The 18,900-nt window shown below is 41.0% G+C and overlaps 1 protein-coding gene across 1 annotated transcript in view; it reads right to left on the bottom strand.

Annotated features, from left to right (window-relative positions):
• Positions 1–18,900, bottom strand: part of NXN (nucleoredoxin) — a 325,735-nt gene that overhangs the window by 103,863 nt on the left and 202,972 nt on the right. The window lies entirely within an intron of this gene.

Below are 18,900 nucleotides of genomic sequence, written 5' to 3'. Positions count from 1 at the left end.
AAAAGATTTTGCAGAGAGGTTTGACCCACTTAGGCATTAGCTCAGGAACCCACGCCAATATAATAATGTCTTGTGAAAGTATGTACAGACCTCCAGGTGACCTTGATATAAGTGTCTACAACAGAAATGTGTCTCAACAATGCAGCAGTAGGTGGTCTACCGGCTCTGGGTTTATCCAGAAACATTTTTGGCATTACTGTAACATAGCAAGATACAGAAAACAATCCACTTAGACAAACTGTTTCAAAGCGGCTAAACCTGTTCATATTGGTCCATAGTTAAAGAGATGATCAGTCTATTGTCGTCGGACTTATATAAACAGAATTTCAAAGCTCTTTCAACAACGAGTGAACGTAAAACCCTTTCTGCAAGAGAGAAGCGATTCTGGTAGAAAGTCGGTAGAGATATTCTCTGATTAGTATTGATATTAGATCCTACTTTAGGTAGAAAACATGGATGAGCCCTAATCAGGACTTTGACCTTGTGGAGTGGACTATATGATTCCTTACAACAGAGGGTCTGGATCTCACTAATTTTACTGGAGGTAGTTATAGCCACTATATAGGCTTATTTAATTATGCCTACTACCCCTTCTGTGGCCATGAATCAGGACTCTCCAGCCATCTCTTTCTTGGGCTTTTCTTTCAATTTAATTCCAGGTGTAAACCATCTCTTTGCAGTCAGCCTCAATGCCTCGGCCACAAGTGTTATCTGGCCTTTCTCTTTTACCTTGAGGGTTCCAGGCCAGGGCTTGCTTGGTGGTATTTGATTCAGGCTTGAGCGACCATCTTTTTTTGATTTCTTCATGAACAAGGAGTTGAAAAGTGTGCTGCCATAGGTTGCTTTTGCTCATGATAGTTGGCCAATGGATTCGGAGGATTTTCTTCAGACAATTGTCGATGATGGTCTGAAGTTTGTTGATGGTAGTCATTGTTGTCCTCGAAGATTCTGATCCATAGAGAAGGACCAATTTTACGCTGGTGGTAAAAAGCCAGATCTTGGTTTGCAGATTAAGGTTGTTGGAGCTCCAGATCTTCTTTAGCTGAATGAAGGCATCCCTTGCTTTGCTAATTCTTGCTTTGACGTCAGCATCTGTGCTGCCCTGCTTGTCTATGACACTGCCCAGGTAGGTGAATACCTCAACCGCTTCTGCATCTCCTGCAAGAGTGACTGCAGTTGTACTGGCAGTGGCAACCTTCAGCATCTTGTTTTCTATTCCACTGTGGATATTGAGGCCAAGTTGTGCTGATGTGGCTGTCAAACTGTTGATCTTCTGTTTCATCTGCAGATGGGAATGGGAGAGTTAAGCCAGGTCATCGGCAAAGTCCAGCCATTTGTGCATGCGTACAAGGTGCAATTGGGTCCCATTTCTTCTCTTTGATGTGGATTTCTCCATGATCCAGTCCATGGCCAGAAGGAAGAGAAAAGGCGAGAGTAAACAACTCTAGCGGATTATGGTCCTCGCTTGGAAGGCTACGGTGAGTTGTTCTCAAAGAATGCTCTTGCAGGTAATTCCCTTATAAGGGTTTCTGATGTTTTATATGTTTATCTGGCACACCTTAGTGGTGGAGAAGCTATCAAAGGGTCTCTTTGTCTGCAATGTTGAATGCCTTCTCACAGTTGATGAAGCAGACGTAGAAGGGAGAGTTCTATTCCATCAACGTGATAGACTGCTCAATGATGCGCAGTGTTGCAATCTAGACTGTGCAGGATCTATCTTTGCAGAAGCCAGCATGCTGGTCTCGTAGCTAAACATGGACTTGTTCTTTGATTCTGTTCAGGGTGACTCTGTTGAACACTTAGCCTAAGGTTGGTAGAAGAGTCTGCACAGTTACTCAGGTCACCTTTCTTGGGGATCTTGAGGATATCCCTCTTTCCAGTCAAATGGCATCTTTTACTCTTTCCAGATCCTTCCAAACATGGGGCAGAGAATGTCTACTGATGTTTCAATATCTGCCTTCAGTGCTTCTGCAGGAATGTTGTGAGCTCCTGCTGCCTTACCATTTCTCAGATGTTTGATGGATTGCTTTATTTCTTCCTCATTTGGTCTGCTGCAGTAGATTAGCAAGTCCTTGTCAGCTGGCTGTTTGTCTGGTGGAGACTGCGGCACGGGCTGGTTCAGCAGTTCTTCAAAGTGCTCCACCCATCTTCGTTGTTGGCCTTCGTTACCCATGACTGTCTTCCCAGCTTTGTCTTTAAGAGGTCTTTTTGGCTTCCTGTATCTGCCGGAGAGTTTTCTTGATGCTTCCTGGGCTTCTGTGGCAAGACAAATCAATGAATCTTAACTTGTTTCCTCTAAAGCTTCTCTTTGCTTCCTTAATGGTTTGGTGTATTCGCCTTGAGCTCTTGCTTTTAATGTTCTAGTTCTGCTCATGTTGACGGGAGCTTTCTTTTCCTTCCTCTCTTGGATTTTGCATGGTGGAGATCCATTCTTTATACTGCACGAGTATGTGGGGCATTCTCTTCTTCATGTCCTGAATACAGCAGCATTTCTTTTGCAGCCAGTCGCTTATGTCCAGATTGTGTCCATCTGGTCTTGCTGATGCAAAGCGGGGAAAGGTTGTACTTTTTCATCTCAGCTGCCACTCAGCTGTCTTGCCTGTCTCGTACATGGTCCTCACTTACCCAGTGCTAATGGTGTTGGTACAAAGCAGGTGGATAAGCTTTGTGGCTTCCAGGGATTTCTGGCTTTCACCACAAGGTGTCATAGCTCTCCATGATGGAGATTTCTCTCACCAGGGCCGGAATATCTTTTGGTAGACTTTTCTGTAGCTAAGCTGGTTTTTACATGATGGGGTAATTATGCAGCTGGGCTTGAGCCTGGCCATGGCTAGAAAGGCTACCTTCCTGGAAATTTGTTGAAAACAGGCAAAACTGGGATCAACTTTCTTAAGAACTTCTGGGAAGTGTTTAACAAAAGGGATTTAAAAATGATTTTTCTTATAAGCTGTATTGGCTGCTATCTGTGCATTAACAGAAAAATTTACAACCCAGGCTTTGCCAAAGTAGTTATGGAAGTACTTCTTTACTTCTGGTTTTATCGTTGTTCCTTTGGAGGCATCAGAAGCAAAGTTTCTTTCCTTTAAAGGAATAGGACATTCTTGTGGAAGGATGTCGGTGTTCTTTAAAAATGGTTCATGCAACCGACCCGAAGATCTAAATGAACACACCATAAGAGCTGAGGAGCTGAGCTGCCAAGCTGAACAATGGAAGGTTGGGATGCAATATCTCGCCCCAATTTGAATAAGATATTCAGTCTGCATGGCAGTCTCTTATATGCCTATTCTGATAGGTGAACCACTTAGCCACTCTGGACAACGAGAATCACCCTTGCTTTGTCTTTCACCAACTTAATCAGTATCAGTGGCATCAGTCAGAATGAACAAAACACAAATTTCAGATCAGAGACAAATTTCTCTGATCAACTGATAAAAATAAAATGGAAAAGAGCATAGACCCGAGATGCTAAATTTAGACATTTCATGCTCATTGCGAATAAGCCAGTATCTTGAGTGAAACAATCTTGTATTCCTATTTCTTTACCGTCAAAATCCCTTTGCACCTTCATAACATGCACTGATACAGTTCATAATCAAATATGGATGTTGCTTTCTTATTAGTTTGAAATGCCCTTATCTTCAATAGGCCTGCTCAGTTTCATAGCTCTAGTAGGCATAGAAACCATTTTATTTGAGGGAGCACATTTAATACATCTCGAAATACAGCGTAGCCTTGCTTTTGATACTGGCAACAAGAATTGTAATTTTAACCAATAAATTAAGTCAGCAGTCTGCTGATATGTTGTATCTCTGCTTCAAGGATGTCTTGCATTTTGCCTGTGAGAAGATCCTGCCATTTGTTCATTAGATAAGTTTCACTTAAAGGTTTGTGTGCTATAGAATTATGTAGAAGGAAAAATGTCTAGAAACCAAATTTGCATACATTTTACCATTACATGCTGCAACCCTGCCGCTTTTTTTCTTTAATAAACGCATATTAGACTTTTGGTTTCCTGGCATGTTGTGGTTTAACAGAAAATGTATTGGTGGCGTGAAATCAACTTTGAAAGCAGTAGGAGTGAACTGGATAGAACGTCACACAATGACCCCAGGTGGCAGAGGTGAGGGAAAAGTTTTTCTATGATGGCTAGTGCGGAACAAGGCCCCGCACTGGACCTGAAGAATATGCTAAAAGCTTGGGTACAACTGAATTAAAATTTAGGTAAAGTCTAACTGCGCTTACCACATATTTGTTCACTTGCTTTCTTTGGTTGGCCTGCACTGTTTTATAGTAGTAAATTTGTTGTTAAAAAAGGAATGCGCACAATTGCTTTCTGAATAGGAGACAACAGAGAAGAGCCGCAAGTCGGGCAGATACAATCCAGAGGAGTCCAGTGAACATAAAATGCGTGAAAGGGGGAATCCACGGTTTAGAGCGAGAGGGCACTAGAAACAGTGCAGTAACAGGAAAGATCAACAGCAACACTAGGACCTGAAGCACAGACCTTTGAACAATGATTTAATCCACCCCCCCCCCTCAACTTCTTTACAAGCTATCCAGGTGTTGAATGAAGGACTGAACGCAAGGGGATCTTCGGTTGAGAGGGCAAGATGCAATCTCTCCCGCTCTTGCAAGTGCAAGATACATTCCCTACTACTCCTCCACAAGATCAGTTAGAAGAAATCTAACTGAAGGAACCCTGTCCTGCTTTCTGTCTTCATCCCTTTGTAGGATGAGCTACCCAGGTGTGAGTGAGCTATAAAGAGCAGAGATGGGGCTGAAAAATGTAAACATAGTGAGTCCCCACTGTAAGGGTCGCCTGTCTGTACTATTTACCAACAACACAGTACAGGCACATGTAAGTACTTACGAGGGAGTGGACCTCACTAAAGGAGGATAGGAAGACCTTTCATGTGCGCAGTACGTCTGATATAAGAAGATCAGCAAACTTATAGAAGAAACTGAAGGAACATCGAAATAAAAGAGATGCCGACCAATGGCCCTCTTCCTACAATAAATAAACAGAATGACAATGCACTCCTGTGTTATCCGAAGTTAATCCGGTTTGTCACAGTTCAGTGTGTGCGGAAGGGTATCACCTCTTGACCTTCGGTGTAAAAAATATGAATGAGCAGCGCTGTCCCAATCCGGGAACAACGTCCCCTCTGCGCATTCCAAAGTTCCTGTCAGAGGAGTTAATACACCTTTCACAATTGTTCTGATCTAGTTTAGACATACATCCATTAATCAACCGTCATGATTTTTTGTGTAAAATAAGCTCATATACTTTCAACTAGCATGTTGGTACATTTATTTTTCTGTTGTCAGTTTCAATTGACATTACATGTCATCATTCTATGATTAAGAAATACCAATGCCTTTCGGATCACTAGCCCTTCATCAGGGGATAATGATTCTGAAAGAGAAACATAAATGTTCAGTTTCAGCCATCAACAAAACAAACAGAGGATCAGGGTCAATGCTGCTAATCAACAAGAGAAAAGAAAGTCACTTTGCTACCAAGAACATGGTCTTGTTCCTAAGATAATAGAACAGACTAGAGATACTCATTTGGGAAACATGAGTATGGAAACACCCCAAAAAACACCAAGTCGTCTTGCTATCAGAGAAGGTTGAATGTTCCCACAATAGAAGGAAATGCCATATTTGAAAGTTCTCATCATGTTGGAAAAACACTCTTCCAATCAGAACTGAGCTGATGATGGTAAACACACCCAACAATCTAGGTTAAATAAGGAGTAGTTAATTCAGGACCTATCTTGCCCCTTCACAGAGTGAAAATCAACGCGATACTGCATATGTGCGGCAACAATTTGCCGCCATCATGAAGCACTTAGTTAATGCCCCTATGGTTACCCAAATATGCGGGTATAGTAACCGTTAAATAGGTATGTATTATTAAGGCAATCCGACACTGGATGTATGCTCCCAGGAAGCACATCAACAGAAAAAAGACCACATGTTAGCATTTCGAAAAACAGGTCCATGGTATGTTGCTACACTGCATGCCACTGTGTCTGTATCATGTATAAAAACAATAACTCCTCAAGGGAACTTGTCTCCAAATAAAGACCGTATGTGGGCAGCAAGTTCGATCAAAGTACTAATTATTTGAATGCCTGTTGTGTATACGAACATGCAATACTGATTCGCTGAGCTAATGCACCACTGGAAATGTTAATGTAGGTTAAAAAAAATGGGTGACTTATATGGAACGATGAAGTTATCGCCGTACTTTGCTTACCATACTAAACCCTTTAAAAATTCGACACAGTAGGCAAAAGCAGAACCCCAGTTAAAAAAGTACAAAGTTTAATATCACACCATACTGCCTGATTTCCAAATTAAGGAACCGCCTGGGAGATTTCCTCAGAGTCTCGAAGAAACGCCATTTTGGTGTTGTGATATGTGCCTCAAACTGTGAGCATAGAAAGGTCAGTTGTAATTAGCATCAATGTCAGAGGAAACAAAAAGGAACAAAAAAGTATGTAAAAAATTATAAAACATTTCACTTGTTCACATGGTGGCAAATTAAAAAATCCAAAGCTTACTGATACGTCCAAACATATGTTCAAATATGTTGTAAGGCGGGAGATGGTAACCAAATGAAGTTCTGTAGTAGAAGATGGTAACCAGAGTAAACAAATAACCTGGTGGCCATTGTACCATGTCTGTAACTTGGATGTGGTAAATGGAAGCCTGTGTGTGATCCGTCTGAAAATACAATGCAGTGACCATTCAGACCAAATTATAGCTGTAAAGTGGATGATATGATATATGGGTACTGATAAGTCCTGTTTTATCTGGAGTATAACTGATGAAATGTGAGACCTCAAAACATGTTATGAATCCCCACGGGAATGGCACGCCCTTGAAACATTATTTTTTGTTTTTAAATGGACACAAAGATTGAAGAATTCATATGGCTAAAGCTGGGCCTACCTGTAGACGTACAGGTGTTGATTTAACATTGTGAACAGGAAGGGAATGCTGCATAAATCTGAGATAATCAAATTAATATATTCCTCCTGTGTGAGTCACTTCTGAATGGGAGGGAATGCTAAAGGAATTCAGAATAACCTAATGAACTATGCTATTTCAGTGTTTGTCTCTTCTGTGTACTATCAACGTGAAAAATTCCATAACAGAGCCAGGTGGTGTGTGATAGTGTGCATCGTTCCATTATCATAAAATAGATAATTAACAAGAATACAATTATGTAATGTTTTCCAAATGTATGATCATGGAATCAGACAAAATGCTATATGAAGAAAGTTGAAAATTACAAGAAACAAATTAATTCCATGCAGTCACTCAGTCTGTTGGGCACTTGTTTTCAGTCTCTTAATCCAGTAGACTTCTCTTCCCAGTAAATCTTCATTGTTGTCCATTCCTCCTTTTATTGAAACAATTTCTAATACTGTGAAGCAAAGCTGGCTTACATTGTGGCCCGGCGTGTTGAAGTGCCACAGATGATCTCTCATTTTAGGTACGTATGATGCTTTTGTGTTCTGTGATCCCAACACTGATCATACGTTCGTTTTTTTCCCACGTAAGCTAGGCTGCTAGGGCATTTCAATAAGTATACCAAGTTTTTGGAGTCGCAGGAGACTGTTGTGCATAATTTAATTTCGGTCCTCTTTGGTGGAGGAGTAATTTCTATGCCCTTGATAATGTTGTTATAATTGCAAAAATTGAGACAAGCAAGATTCCTTTATGTCTGGAGCTACTGTTAATTTTGGGTGTCTTCACTGATTTTTTTTTCCAGGTAGCTCCTTTACGTTCCTGGATCTTTCATAGGCAAAAATGGTATCTGACTGAAAATGCCATGAAAATCACTTTCTGTCTGAAGCATAGACCAGTGTTTCAAAATCATCCTTTTCAGTTTACTACTTCTAGAAGAAAACTTTGATACAAAGACCATTCTTGTAGAATTACTCTTGTTCTGTTTGCTGGTCAATAATTGAGTTCTGACTTTGGTTCCCACTCTGTCAGCAGCCATTTGAAGGGTCTCTCTGGGATACTCTCTGTCCAGGAACTTGTTGACAATCATGTTTTTCCCTTATTCATACTTTCCCAGATTTTAAACGTAGTAGTTGAGAAAAAGGTAAGTGCCTTTGCAGGGAATGTTGGTGAAAACTGTTATAACGCAGAAGGTTATTTCATTCAGTAGGTTTGACAGATATTGGTGTTCAAAATGTTACCTTCTTAGGTGATTTGATCATCAAGGAATGCTATTTGTCACTGATTTTATAGGTGAAACCTATGCAGTACTTAACAGTGTTGAGTTTCACCAACAGTAATCATGTTGCTGTCTTTATATACTTTCCACATAGTGAAAATGTCATCTCTGTATTGCGAATAGGCCACCAAGTTATCCTGCCAGAGTTGTTTGGCGAGAATATGATTTTGTTCGAATTTGTACATAAATACATTTGCATAGCATGGAGCTGTGCAATTTCCCATAGCATTCATGGGCCACTCCACAGATGGATAGATTGGTTTCTACATACTTATACATTAGTCTATTCCTTTTTTCCATCTCCAAAGCTGGGGTAGGTCCCTTTTGGCAACAAGAAGTCCCAGCCATATCAAGGCCATTTCATATATGTTAGGGTCCAGCTCCATATTTGAATGCAGAGTAATCATCTTTGAATTGACATGACAGTGCACAGTGTAAAGTGAACACCTTCCCAAAATAGAGTAATGTTGGTGCATTCTTATATTGTGTGAATGATATCTCCGACTTGAATGGTACATCTTCAATATAATGGTGTGGTTACCATTCCACACCTCCAGCACCTATTTCATGTAAGGTGCACTCTATGGAAATACTTTAATTGAAGAAGTCTGTATGGAGAGGCAATGGCAGATTCACTATGGGACATGGGTGCCTTGCTCCACTCCTCATCAGGGAGTCATCCTAAATCCTGGTGCAGTATCCTGAAGGTGTCTGGAGTATAAGAGACCAGGGAATAATAGGAGCTATTCCAGGTGAACCCTGGTCCCACAGGAAGCCCACAGAATGGAATTAATGTGCACGCAGAGCGCTCAAGATATCTCAATGGGAAAATTGTGCAACTGATGCAATAGGCGTGGCAATGCCACCATTTTAAAGATTGGAGCTCCACCCATTAGCGACAACTGAAGCTTTGACCAAACTTCATATCACCAATAAATTTACTGAGAATGGGCTGAATGTTGTGATCCCATCCCAAATGAGCATCAGTGTGATATAGATCCCAAATATTTAGCCTTCCCCCATTCTCCATCCCAGATATCGATAAGCTTCTGGTCCAATCACGGTTCTGAGGGCAGTCACCAACAAAAAAAAAAAAGAAAAGAAATGGATGATTTAAGTTTGAATTACGTCTACTGGTATCCTCAAAAAGACATTACAAGTTGCAGAGCTCTTGGGCCGGACCATTTTAGGTCTGACAGGAATAGCAGAACACCACCAGCACAGAGAGCGAATTCTGCTAGTGGTTTGATCGTAAATGCGAAAAGCAATGGGGACAACAGGCACTACTGCCTTGTGGCTCTTTGAATTGAAAACGTTTCTGATGTTTACTGCCCAACTCTAACTCTTGCCAGCAGGCTTGTATAAAGAAGCTTTATACATTTAATAAAGTTAGGCCTAATATTAATTTTGTTTAATAAACAAAGAGGCAGCCGCAGCTACTGAATTGAAGCTTTTTGCAAATTCATCCAAAAGAACCATAGTGGGTCTCTCTAGTCTGTTCATCAGGGCACTATGGAGGTATCTAATATCTCTCGTGGCACATTTTTGCATAAAACTGCACCTGTCCAGTCGAATCAAGAAGTGATCACCATCAACAGGTGCTTAGCCAGGGTTTTCACTAAAATGTTAACCTCTACATTGAGAGAAAATCGGTCAGTAAGAGAAGCACCGATCGGAGGGTTGTCCCAGTTTGTGTATAACTAGTATGTCTGTTGAGCACAGTTCCACTGGTAACATTCCACTCTCGGGGGACTCTGAATAACTGCTAGGAACAAACCCAGGAGTTCTGATACAAAGTTTAAAAAACAAATTCCAGGAAGCCATTAAATCCGGTGTTTTGCTGGACTGTGGCTCACCCAGGCCTCTGTTAGCTCCTTACAAGTAAGTGCTCCTTCAAGGAGATCACTGTCCGAGAATATAGGTCGGAAAAATAATTTGCAAATGTTTGTGCCATGGCCCAATCACAATTATCAGTGGAAATATACAAAACGGAATCTTGTTTAGATGTGTTATGACACACGCAATGTAAGGTCTTGATGGCTTTGTCCCCCACTGGTAGACCTTGCCTCATCTAATGCTTAGTGTAATAATGTTTTAGTACGCAACAGTTCTCTAATTATGTTGCACGAGTGAGAGCTTGTGTGATGCTGCTGAAGCGCAAGGAGATGGATAATTATGTCCATCATCTCCTGCTGCTACCAACATTTTTCCCCACTTTAAAAATGATTAATTCCCCTTGCAAAGTAGCTTTAAAAGCTTCCAAAAGTACCCCAGGTGACGTCATCCATCCTTTGTTATCTGTTTAGTACGTTTCAAGTGCCTCTCCAATTTGTTTTCAACAGTGTTCATCTTATAGCCTTGATGCACTTAGGTGTCTCCCTGGTGTGCGCCTTCTCAAGCCCATAGATAGGGTGAACTTCACAGCTCAGTGATCTGAGTGACCACAAGATAGGATAGGAACCCCATCCATCCGGGGGAATTCAGCATTTCGTATTAAAAAGTCGTTGGGAGAGGAGTTCTGTGTGCTGTAGAGTAAAATGTAAAATCTTCTTCTTGCAGATGGAAGGTTTGCCAAATGTCAACCAATCTCAACGCCCCCCAAAACTTTGCTAGTATCAAATGGTAACACTGAAGAACCCCAAATCCACTTCACCCATAAAGGTTCACACCTGCCCTAAATCCCAAGTTCCCAGAAGTCGCCACTCCAGAAACCTTCTAATAAACCAGAAAAGACACTGATAGAGGGGTTTGTGGGGGTGTGTGTGTATATATGCTAATAAGGGAAAAAGTCCTTCTGTACAACAATCTGGTGACCACCACAGAGATCAAAATTATCATACATGTATTAGTAATCTGCAGAGGCAGATGGCAGTGTACAATGCCCACTCCTATCGATCCCCTTGTGAATCTTTACTGGAACACCTTTGAAAATCCCAGGTGCTGCAACAATGGACATTTGCTGCCCAGGAGATGGGCCTCTATAAAGAGTGTGGGTGGGTTTTGCTACCGTAAGGTTCCCACCACTTTTTGACTTTACCCAGCAAGCCATTTACTTTCCAGGTGCGTATGCATAATTGACCCCTCTCAGGTCCTATGTAGATTCCTGTTTTACTTTCTGTGTTGCGATATGCCATAGTAATATAATGAATGACATCTGATAAAACTACACTTCTTGAACATAATGTATGTATTACTGGAATGAACAAAGATTGCTGCCAACACGGCAGAACAAACTACCGGTCTCATCTTTGCATATCCCAACCACGTCTACTAAAAAACGAAAAACGAAAGAAGGAAGAAAAGTGAAAGAGAAAAGAAATTACTAACTATCCAACCAAAGAAGGGTGGCAGGAAGGGGGCTCACCATGCACCCTTAGTCACGGAACACCCAGGCCCTGACTTAAAAAAACAAATTAATGTTATGGTTGTGAGTATCCCAGATCATTCTCGCTACTCTGTAATCTGTAGAACAATTTTGATGTACAAAAAATATAGCAAGATGCAGTAAAACACTGGGTTCACTGATTAAAATGTGCGCCCCTTCTCACTTAAAAACCACAGAGCTTTCATCAGTCATATGCCCCTGCTGATTAGGATGGAGTTGCGGTGGGGTGTTCTGGAGCCTGCATTTCCATGAGCTGTTCCAGTTACGCGAACGAGTGGAAACTTTCTTTGGGGACTGCACTGTTAAATGGGAAGTAGGTTGCTATCAAATGACGACTGTCTATGCACAAGCATAGTGCAATCTGGAAAAATCATAATATTCTGTTATTTGCAGGTCGGAGCCCCGTTTTCTCTTGTGAAACGCAGGATTTCAACACTATATTTGTATTTAAAACAACAGGTGATCGTGTGACGGGGAGGTACACCTGGCAGACGGTGTTGCAAGAGTGTTCTGTGTGGTCTTTCTATTATGAAGCAGGCAGAAAGACTCTCCTGAGCCATTGTCGTTAGCAAACCATTGCTCAAGGAATTTCTCTGGCGTTGGACACCCCTCACAATGTTCGGGAACACCACCAAAAGGTAAAGTGTTTTTGTAGGTCCTTCCTTCTGCACCCTCTCCTCTGGTCCCCTTATTATCATTGTTAATTTGGACAAAGGCTGTTGAAGAGTTTGCACTGTACAGGGAGTGCAGAATTATTAGGCAAATGAGTATTTTGACCACATCATCCTCTTTATGCATGTTGTCTTACTCCAAGCTGTATAGGCTCGAAAGCCTACTACCAATTAAGCATATTAGGTGATGTGCATCTCTGTAATGAGAAGGGGTGTGGTCTAATGACATCAACACCCTATATCAGGTGTGCATAATTATTAGGCAACTTCCTTTCCTTTGGCAAAATGGGTCAAAAGAAGGACTTGACAGGCTCAGAAAAGTCAAAAATAGTGAGATATCTTGCAGAGGGATGCAGCACTCTTAAAATTGCAAAGCTTCTGAAGCGTGATCATCGAACAATCAAGCGTTTCATTCAAAATAGTCAACAGGGTCGCAAGAAGCGTGTGGAAAAACCAAGGCGCAAAATAACTGCCCATGAACTGAGAAAAGTCAAGCGTGCAGCTGCAACGATGCCACTTGCCACCAGTTTGGCCATATTTCAGAGCTGCAACATCACTGGAGTGCCCAAAAGCACAAGGTGTGCAATACTCAGAGACATGGCCAAGGTAAGAAAGGCTGAAAGACGACCACCACTGAACAAGACACACAAGCTGAAACGTCAAGACTGGGCCAAGAAATATCTCAAGACTGATTTTTCTAAGGTTTTATGGACTGATGAAATGAGAGTGAGTCTTGATGGGCCAGATGGATGGGCCCGTGGCTGGATTGGTAAAGGGCAGAGAGCTCCAGTCCGACTCAGACGCCAGCAAGGTGGAGGTGGAGTACTGGTTTGGGCTGGTATCATCAAAGATGAGCTTGTGGGGCCTTTTCGGGTTGAGGATGGAGTCAAGCTCAACTCCCAGTCCTACTGCCAGTTCCTGGAAGACACCTTCTTCAAGCAGTGGTACAGGAAGAAGTCTGCATCCTTCAAGAAAAACATGATTTTCATGCAGGACAATGCTCCATCACACGCGTCCAAGTACTCCACAGCGTGGCTGGCAAGAAAGGGTATAAAAGAAGGAAATCTAATGACATGGCCTCCTTGTTCACCTGATCTGAACCCCATTGAGAACCTGTGGTCCATCATCAAATGTGAGATTTACAAGGAGGGAAAACAGTACACCTCTCTGAACAGTGTCTGGGAGGCTGTGGTTGCTGCTGCACGCAATGTTGATGGTGAACAGATCAAAACACTGACAGAATCCATGGATGGCAGGCTTTTGAGTGTCCTTGCAAAGAAAGGTGGCTATATTGGTCACTGATTTGTTTTTGTTTTGTTTTTGAATGTCAGAAATGTATATTTGTGAATGTTGAGATGTTATATTGGTTTCACTGGTAATGAAAAAGAATTGAAATGGGTATATATATTTTTTTGTTAAGTTGCCTAATAATTATGCACAGTGATAGTCACCTGCACACACAGATATCCCCCTAACATAGCTAAAACTAAAAACAAACTAAAAACTACTTCCAAAAATATTCAGTTTTGATATTAATGAGTTTTTTGGGTTCATTGAGAACATGGTTGTTGTTCAATAATAAAATTAATCCTCAAAAATACAACTTGCCTAATAATTCTGCACTCCCTGTATAGACCAGCTCCAACAGCAGCCCCATGATTTGACACTCTTAGGATGTATTTGAATGAAACTCTGGCACTGCCTTTCCTACAACGATGTTTCAGGAAGCTGTAGGTGCTGCTTTTGTGCAGGAACTGGTACAGAAGTCCGATCTTGACTACCTGCATCGGATAGCAGATTAAGAAGTTGGCAGAATTGGTGAAGGTTGATAACCATTGTGTAGTGTGACATAAGCAAAAGAAAGAGAAGGCAGACTTAAAAACTGATGTTGCTGAAATTACAGAGTATGCAAAGAACTGTTAAGAATATGGGGAGTGGAACCCTGGAGAAGGAGGACCAAAAGCGGAAGAGAAAGGGAGGAGAGAGAGCTGGAAGAGGCAACGAAAGGGGAATGGGAAAGGCCCCGGGAGCAGGAGGGTCATGTTTTGCCTGCAGGCAGTTGGGACACCTGAAAAGAACTGTCCCAATATTGTATCGGATGCCACAGACTCGCTCAGTCTGGGTTTCATCAGATAACTCAAAACCCTGAGGCTGAGTTTTAGGACAGCCGAGTTTCGACTGTGCCATGAATACCTTGATCCCTGTAGATCAAAAGGGTTGCTATGTATATTGCACCATTTATGGAAAGCGTACTACTGGTTTCCTTGACATGGCACTTGACATTCAGCTTTAAAAATCTCAGAATTCACCACTTTACCATTCAACTGGGCATGTCTAAAGAATAAATCAGTATTTCCACCCAAAAAGTTCCTCAATACATTTCTGACCCCTGTGTCCATTTCCTGGGACCCATTAGCGATAAACATTACTATTGGCTAAGCCCAACTTCCCCAACTAATCTGCTAGGCAGAGACACTTTCTGTAAGTCAAATTGCACCATATTTGTCACTCCACAAGGTGTGTTCTTCAATATACCCCGTCAACAAGAACACTTGCACTATTGTATGAGAGTGCAAATTGCCCAAGTAATGCAAATAAAACGGACACGTCTAATAATCTGACTGAATTACTTTCAAATATACCATTCCCATTGTGGTCCACAGGGGTCAATGATGTGGAGTTCACCTTTACTGGTTCCATCTATGATGTGAAGGTTGAACCTCAGAAGAAGCTACCCAGAATACTCCAGTACCATTTAGAACCTGAGGCGGAGGCTAATGAAGGAATCTGCCCTGTGATTATAGATTTGATTATGCAAGGGGGTTTAGTACCTATTGTTTGTAGGTGTAATTTCTGGAATCTCCGAATGTGTAAGGCAGGGAAGGCCAACATGTACAGGTTCACACAATGCCTTAGGGAAATTAATAATGTGGTTACCCCAGGCTTTCTTGTCACCAACCCCAACCAACCATCATCTGTTCTTGCATCTCTGCAAATGCCCAATGTTTTACCCTGGTTGACCTTTGTTCTGCTTCCTTCTCCATACCCATACATACTGATAGTTATTTTGTTTTCTAGTTCACATTCTGAGGCACTACAACTTCTAGATTCTTTTCTGATTTAATCTCAGCATATGGAATTAACACATGCTCTAGATGAGACAGGAAGAAATGCAGAGATCATGGAAGAGATTACTTACTCGACTGCATTAACTTGATGATTAGTGGTAGACAAATTAGATGCCCATGTCAAAACACTGATTCAGAACAGGATGGTTTTAGATTAGAATTAGTCAGCATACATGAGTGAATAGATCTCACCAATGATCACACCAGGAAACTGCACAAGTTACAGAACAGGCTAAGTTTTAAACTCAGTTGCATCTGGACGTAGATGGTGGCAATATTTGGGCACTAGGGAATGAAAATGTTTGAATTAATCATGTCAATCGTTTTAACTGTTGTTGTTCTCTCTGTAATAATAAAAGTAATAATGTGCATCACTCTACACACTTGCACAAATGAAGGCGCTGTCAACACCTTTCTACTCGCTACAGCTGAGGATGACGAGGATAGTGGTAATGAACGGGTGAAAGCAGAAGTATTGATGCAATTTATGATTGAATTGCAGGAAATACGTTTTGCCTCCCAGCACAAAAGGGTTTTTTGTTAAAACACACTTGTAAAACACTCCTATTTCTTGAACAGCGATGTCCCTTTTACACCTTTACATCACTACGTGCACGAAGATATTTTATTATTAAATATAAGAGTCATTTGCTTATTAATTTGAAGGGCCCTTTAGTCTCACTTTTGATACTGGCAATAAGTGCGATTTTATTAAAATAATGAATTTAGCAGTGTGCTCATTTATTCTATCTCTGCTTTAAGGATGTCTCACCTTTTCTCCTTGAGAAGATCATGGCACCTGTTTGTTTGATATGTTTCACAGAAATTAAGATTCTGTCATGTCTGTGCTCCACAATCTTGTGTAGAGAGGAAAAATGTATACAAACCCTTCAATTTTGCATACATTTTAACATTACTTGCTGCAACTGGCTGTTTTAGGAGAGTACTCAGGTGGTTGACAAAACAATTGTTTCTTGATTATTTGCTGTGCGGCTCGCTATTTTTGCATTAAATGCATGTTACACTTTTGGCTTTCAACATGTTTTATTTAAAAAACTGATGGTCCAATTCGTAAAAAGTGTGTGTATTACTTGGTTGTTTAGCAATTGTGATTCTCTAGTATAGTTGTACTGAGAGAATCCACTTCAATGTGATGGATTCAGAAGTTCCTCACAACCAGCTACTTCCACATTGTTTAACCTTGTAGAGAAAGAGCTCTGGCTCTCGCACCTTCTAATGCTGATCACGGATATTTCTCCCTACTGTAGTGGTGGACAGAAGATAGGGTACAAGAGAGTCTATAGTTCTCTGTGTTCCAAAAGCAGACTTCATACACTACCTTTAGGCATCCACCTGGGCTACAGAGTAGTTCTGGAAAATGGAAAATGTATGATTCTCTGCTGCACCTCAGGTTTTAGACCTGTAAGGAATACCCATGAAAAACAACATATCTTTCTCCCAGGACCCGCCTAGTCAATGAAGAGGAAATAATGGGAAAGGCTTGACTGGTTTCCAATGATGTTATCATTGCAGCCAGAGATGCGGCAAAACTGGCAACTTATGGATACTGTCAAGGAGTCACCCTCCATCTTGGTTGTGGCTCATCACTTTGAAACTAAACGCACAGATGAAAATCCTCAGTCTGCCCTTCTCTGGTTGTTTAGCACATAAAGGAAGACGTGGCTAGAATGAAAAATGAAGCCTTAAGCCTCAGGGCAGTGGGTTTAGAAGATAGAAAGAAATTATTAAAGTCCCAGTACAGATACAAGGCACATCGTATCTAACCACTGAAGGGAAAGCCTTTGATAGGCTATTTGTTTGCTGGCCGTGAAAACAAACAGAGCTAAAAATACTCATACCAAAGAACAAGGTGGCACAAGAACAGCCCACCAGTACCTCTGGATGCCACCCTTCGACCCCTTACTGTGGCACCCCAATAGCCCACCAATTCCCTTTCTGGACTAAATACAGATTTTTCTGGAGCCCCAAGAAAACTTTATAAACTAGACCTAATTAGCTCAGACCTATGTTGAAATTACTGTGAAACAAAGCAGAGACTTGGTACACATGCCATATTGGTTAAAAAAAGAACCTCCTGGAAAAAATATAGCTAACCATAAATAAGATATTCTAAACAAACATCCCACTAAACTTTGGCAACATAGCCCGGGGCCCATGGACTCTTAAATTCACTCTGGACGTAATAGGACTATAACTCCTCACGGACCTACTTCTAATGGTGGGAATGAAAACTGTCACAGCGATTGAACAACTTTCAAAAATATCTCCCATCACACCTGGTGGGCTTGGGCCTTTATTTGAAGAAACTCATCTTTAATAAAAACATTCAAACTCAACTCACTCTTGATAGCTCTGGGACAAGACAGACCAATACCTGCAAAAATCGAAACCTCCATAAACATCACATTCAGTTCTACTGGCTGAGCAAGTACAAGTGCCCCCAACTTCAAGAGGCAGAATAATCTCACCTTGAATCAGTGCTCTGCCTTTCTACTTCCCAATTCTACACCTGTCATTCATGCTATATGTCATTCATGTTTCTGCTCTGTACCCCCTTTTTTGGCCCTCTCTAATCCTGCTTTTTTATCTTATTTTCACAATTAGACAGTTCCCTGCAATGTACAAGTACAGTTAAGAATATATACAACAGATAACAAAATACAGATTGTCTGATATGTTTAATATTTACTCCGTTACCCTTTAAGCATATCTCATTGATGCTATGCAAGTCCAAGAGTTTTATGGATGTTTCATGCAAGGTATGCATATGCTGATGTTTACTATGGGATTTTCTCTCAAAACCAAATAATATTCTATGAAATAAAAGTAAAATAATAAAAAAAAGAATGAAATATGGATGATGGAACATGCAAAAAAAAAATGAATAGAATGCAGGCATGGATACTAATCCTACCGCAGTAACACCCGATTTATCAAGAACAGAATATTCTTCCAAATGTTATTTAGTCCTTCAGCCTTTAAAATATTGTCTATGTCTTACCAACCTCCAAATAATCCTGGGTGCACTTCCAGGCATTTATTGCTATCTAGATGCCATCTTTTTGTGCCCATCTGAAAATGATCTGACCAATTTGAGCCCTTTATCCCATATTGGCATACAAAGTAATTAAACCGAAAAAACACATAATTAAATATTGACAGACTTTAAAGTGGTTGGCCTGATCCATCAATATGTGATCAGCCAAGAAAACGCTGTAAATAGAGGCTTCACAAAAACTGTACGCTTACATTTATGATGCCGAAAATCCACCAGTGCAGGGATATTAGCGAGCCAGTTCAATGGTTCAAAAATCTGCGCTTTCTTGCCCAGTAGGTGCATGTATCTTATTTGGTTTGCTTAAATGACTTTATCACGTTGCAAAGAACTGAGAGACAGCATAATAGGTGCAAAGAGGCGAAACCAGACACGCT

This window comes from Pleurodeles waltl, chromosome 3_1 (genome assembly GCF_031143425.1).
Source record: "Pleurodeles waltl isolate 20211129_DDA chromosome 3_1, aPleWal1.hap1.20221129, whole genome shotgun sequence".
NCBI lineage: Eukaryota > Metazoa > Chordata > Amphibia > Caudata > Salamandridae > Pleurodeles > Pleurodeles waltl.
This window is presented reverse-complemented; position numbering and strand designations above follow the sequence as displayed.